Raw genomic sequence first — 6,006 nt, 5'->3', positions numbered from 1 at the left:
TATATGGTTAATGTTCATATCAGGTGTATGTTTATGTTACTCCGCATTTTACCCTACTAACATAAACAATATAAAACCTAACTAGGTAGTTCAATCTAAGGCGTTTTAGGCGATTTATCTTTGGGAATTTTATTACTAATTACCAAAGAGGATATAATTAGATAGAGCGGTACTGTCATAGTAGATTTTGTAATCACAGTAAATTCACTGCCATCTATCGACACACTTTAAAACTAAAAATAAAGATTTATAAAAAATACGATAAAATGTATTGAAATATGGATAAATGATTTTTTTTATTTGCATTAATTATTTTTATGATTTTGACCCATGTTCTTTCACTGATATGCGTTAAAATTTGTAAAATAACAAACGAAACCGTCAACGCCATCTATACGACAGTAGGCCAAAGCTAGTAGCGCCCTCTGATCGAGAATCAAATTTTCTTGATTTTCGAGGCACGTTTTTTCCTTAGACTGTATCCATATATTACGGAGTTATATCTATCTTTGCTAATTACTATTCACCAAAGAGGATAGAGGGGTACTGTCATAGTAAATTTTGTAGTCACAGTAAATTTACTGCCATCTATCGACACACGATTAAAACTAAAAATATCAAAAAATGTCGCACTTAAACTATCGTGAGACATATTTCAAAATATTTATCAGTACGGTTTTTACTCACTATTATTTTTAGTCGCTTTTGGCGACATGTTTCGGATTCTTTGGGAATCCATCCTCAGGCACGAGTGTCCGCGGCGGTTGTACGTCGTGCACCGCCGCGGACACTCGTGCCTGAGGATGGATTCCCAAAGAATGTCGCCAAAAGCGACTAAAAATAATAGTGAGTAAAAACCGTACTGATAAATATTTATTTATCAAAAAATGTATATGGATAAATGACTTTTTTATTTGTATTTGTACTTTTATATGATTTTGACCCATGTTCTTTCACTGATGTGTTAAAATTGTTAAATAACAAACGAAACCGTCAACGCCATCTAAACGAGAATAGGCCAAAGGTTGGTATTGATGGTAGCGCCAACTGTGCGAGAATAAAATTTTCTTGATTTCCGAAGCACGTTTTTGCCTTAGACTATTAATCTTATACACTTTGAAATTGTTAGGCATCGGAGGCACAGACCCATGGAGGAATATGGGAGAGGCCTATGCCAAGGGCAACCAGACAAGACGTCTGAGGAGAAAGGCTAGCAGTAAGTAAGTAAGTAATTATCTGTCAAGCTAATTAAACACGATCCATCCAAGGTCAAATTACTTTCCCCACTAGTGGATAAAACGCGTTTTTCCCCGCTTGTATTGAAGGATAAAAGACAACTTTCCGAGCTAGTGAGGGGAAAAAAATGTGTGTGTTGAGTTACGAAAATTCCGTACGTTTTCGTAACTCAATTTAGGACATACGGTGAAATTGGGGCAGTTAAAGAAACTGTGGCTATCGGACCAGAATTAACTGTTTGTGACTATAGATATATATTTATTATAGGTATATAACGTAGGTATTATATATATTTATATTTGTTATACTGTTACTTCTAATTTTTATCTTATTTAATTTATTTTCGACCTTTTTTATAAATTGACTTCCCTCTAGCCTATTGTACGCAGTGCTATATTTGTCTACCGTTCTTCATCAATTCTCATCTACTCAAAGGTTAACTGGAAGAAATCCCTTAAAGGGATAAGTTAGCCTTTGTACTGCCTATTTCTGTGCCATATTTGTGTTCTGTGTTTTGTACAATAAAGATTTTATACATACATACATACAAATTGCCTTTATATTTCACCGTATTTATACATAATAGTAGGGCTAAGGTGGTCGCCTTTTTGTCATCTGTCACCATGCTTGTCACTTACTAACAAGTATGTTAAGTGCGAAAATGACGCATGACATGACAAGATTGACAAGTGATAAAAATGTGACCGTGCTACCGCCGCAGGACACTATTCACCTAATTTTATCGGAATCTGCGGCCGTAGCAAGCACGGTTGTATTTTTATCACCTGTCACCATGCCTGTCACGGTCACATTCTAAGTATGAGTATGTAAGCCAAAACAGAACAGAAAACAGATTGTAGAGCTATTGTAGACCTCGCGATAAGCTTCATATTAGAATTATATGCTTAAAATGTAAAAAAATAATCTTAATTAGTTGATTCATTTATTACAGCGAACTCAGAATAGTCTTAGGTCTCAATTTCCACCATTTTTAATTTTTTTACATTAAAATAAATAGGAAACGACAAAAAAAAATATTTAACTACCAAACCGGGTCACAAAATTTCACGAAAATCTCTTCTCTTCTAACACAACGTACGAGCGGGTCATGTATGATGAAGGCAGCTCAAGACCTGGAACACCTGGAGTGCCGCTGGGTGCAAAGGGTCAGTGGTAACACGCTCTACGTGCCGCTGGTAATGTATGATGGGAAAAGCTCAAGACCCGGAACACCTGGAGGGCTGCCAGATGAAGCAGGCGCCTGACCAGAGCCAAACGTGTGGTACGTTTAACGTACAGTAGGTACTGTTTGCTGTAATCAGGTTGAGTTCTCCAAGACCTGGAACACCTAAAGGTGACTTCCCACACGTCCCTCGGCGCCTGCAAGATTTTGCTGAACAAGTTTCTGCTGGAGACGCTACTGATGGGAGACCAGGGCTAACACAAGCTAAATGTTCAGCAGGTAAAATTTAGGGAGTAAAAAGGAGGTGAAAGTTTGTATAGGGAAACAATAAATAGCTCATAGGTTAAAAATAATAATATTTGAGCGTCGACGAGGCGGAGGAGGTGGCCTAGGGGTTCATGGCGTTAGCCGCGATAGCTAAAGGTTCGAATCCGGCCTTCACCACTGGAGGGCTTCGTCACTATTTCTTTAATATATGACACCTATTACAGTTTGGGTTCCGTACCCAAAGGGTAAAAACGGGACTCTATTACTAAGACTCCGCTGTCCGTCCGTCTGTCTGTCTGTCACCAGGCTGTATCTCATGAACCGTGATAGCTAGAAAGTTGAAATTTTCACAGATGATGTATTTCTGTTGCCGCTATAACAACAAATACTAAAAACAGAATAATATAAATATTTAAATGGGGCTCCAAACCTCCAATACAACAAACGTGATTTTTTTTTGCTGTTTTTTTTTCGTAATGGTACGGAACCCTCCGTGCGCGAGTCCGACTCGCACTTGGCCGTTTTTTAACCGACTTCAAGATTTCAAAAGGAGGAGGTTCTCAATTCGGTTGTTTTTTTTTAAATGTTTGTTACTCCATAACTCCGTCATTTATGGACCGATTTTGAAAATTCTTTTTTTGATTGTAAGTATATACATACAGATTGGTCCCGTTTTTGTCAAAAAGCAGTTCTGATGATGGGATCCATGAGGAATCGAGGGAACTCCTCAAATGTTAAAGGCATACATATAGTGATTTTAGTATTTTCACCAACAAATCAAGCACTTACATTTAAAAAAGTGACATTTGATGAAGTGGAACTGCTGATGATGATCAGAACGGAACTCTTCAATGACGCATAGTTCACGTTTGGCGATTTGTCCTCTTCATTATGTTTGTTAAGGAAGTTAGGTTTTCAAGAAACATTTTTGTCAAGCTCGAGTTCTGATGATGGGATCCATGAGGAATGGAGGGAACTCCTCAAATGTGAAAGGCATACATATAGTGATTTTTGTATTTTTAAACTAGTATAACGAAACTGGGTCCTGTAACACAGGGTTTCCTAACTCAGGACACAGGGGCGTGATTTATTGTATACTCAAATTTGCACAATAAACTTTTTTCATTTTTTTTACAAACAAATCCAGCACTTCCATTTTAAAAAGTGACATTTGATGAAGTGGAACTGCTGATGATGATCAGAACGGAACTCTTCAATGACGCATAGTTCACGTTTGGCGATTTGTCCTCTTCGTTATGTTTGTTAAGCAAGTTAGGTTTTCAAGAAACATTTTTGTCAAGCTCGAGTTCTGATGATGGGATCCATGAGGAATCGAGGGAACTCCTCAAATGTGAAAGGCATACATATAGTGATTTTTGTATTTTTATAAACAAATCTAGCACTTCCATTTTAAAAAGTGACATTTGATGAAGTGAAACTGCTGATGATGATCAGAACGGAACTCTTCAATAACGCATAGTTCACGTTTGGCGATTTGTCCTCTTCGTTATGTTTGTAAAGCAAGTTAGGTTTTCAAGAAACATTTTTGTCAAGCTCGAGTTCTGATGATGGGATCCATGAGGAATCGAGGGAACTCCTCAAATGTGAATGGCATACATATAGTGATTTTTGTTTTCTTATCAACAAATCCAGCATTTACATTTAAAAAAGTGACATTTGATGAAATGGAAACTGCTGATAATGATCAGAATGGAACTCTTCAATGACACATAGTTTACGTTTGGCGATTTGTTCTCTTCCTTATGGACCCAGACCTAAACTTGGACCCGGACTCGGACCCGGACCCGGGTCTGAACATGGACTCCAACTCGGACCCGGACCCGGACCGAACTCTGACCCAAACTTGGACCCGGACCCAGACTCTGATCCGGACCCGGAAATGCTACTAGAAAAGTGGGTTAGGTGGGTGGTTGGGTTTTGAACTGCGATTCTCACAGAACAGAACTGCTATCAGAAAAGTAGGTTAGGTTAGAGCTGTGACCCTTACATAAACGAAATGCTACTAGAAAAGTGGGTGGTTTTACCTCCTTTTCTACATTATTAGGCAAAAGATGCTGTCTTTTTCATATCATTGTCTGAGAGTGCACCATCAACAATAAGTGAACTTTCAGCGGCATCCCACATTATAGTCGGTTTTTTTTTTCGTAAAAATTATTATTATTAATAATAAGCTACCCAAATTATTAATTCCACGCAGACGAAGTCGCGGGCAAAAGCTACTAATAAATAATTAATTTTTCGAGTCATTAAGTATCACAGCGAACTCACAATAGTCGTAAGTCGTAAGTGCCATATATGAATATGTACATGTAGTCAGCAATAATTCGCTTAGCACCTTTGCATACAAACTTGTATGCAGGGGGGGTACCTTTTCTCTGCAGTTGACTGTACGTTATTGGCGCTTAAGTCCTTTATGCCAATTTCCGTGCATTTGTTCTTTTTATTTCTTTTCCCTGGTAGCCATGATTTCCCATTATTGAGCTATGTATATTCCAGATATAAGCCGCTCTCATACAATCAAAGTTACGCTCTCCTTTTAAAACGACATGAAACTGCAATGAACATTTACGTAATATTCCTATATATGTATGGACTGTATGGTATCTACTAGTTTTCATTGCTAAAAATTGTCATACAGTAGAAGTGTGTCCCTAATACAAAACTTCTACAGCTTCTACTAGCTCCAATTTCTTTGTATTAGAATGGGGTTGGTAGGCCGGTCGAAGTATTTAACAGATGGCGCCAGCATAGCTTGCCCTGTCAATCCCTAGAATTGTCAAATTGGATGCCCTTTAAGCCAAATCTCATAGAAAAAGGGGCAAACTATGATGGCGCCATCTATGCAACCCTTTGACAGTTGCCAACCCCATTTCTATAGCCAGCTACCAGTTACCAGACATATATGTTGCGAGAATGTTCATGTCAAATTCCCTTTTATTTCAGAATGTCGTTATATAATGTGTAACTTTGATTGTATGGCAGCGGCTAGAGTCAGACCAAGATAACTCTGCAGCGATTTCGATAGCACAATCAAAATCGCTGCAGTTATTTGGTCTGATTCTAGTTTCGTGTGACTAGGTATTAAAATGATAGGTCGATTAGCCAATGTTATTCTAGTTACTAGTACATTGGTACATAGCACGACGATTGGATTGGGTAGTCCCAAAGATCCTGATTTTCGTTTTTACCATTTTATATATATAAAAAAAAAAAAATATATTAGATACATTGGGACAATCGAACTGTCATTTTAGTGTCTTGGATAAAAAATATTACAAACAAGGTTTAGGAGTATTTAA

The sequence above is a fragment of the Cydia strobilella genome, chromosome 6 (assembly GCF_947568885.1).
Source record: "Cydia strobilella chromosome 6, ilCydStro3.1, whole genome shotgun sequence".
Taxonomy (NCBI): Eukaryota; Metazoa; Arthropoda; class Insecta; order Lepidoptera; family Tortricidae; genus Cydia; species Cydia strobilella.
This window is presented reverse-complemented; position numbering follows the sequence as displayed.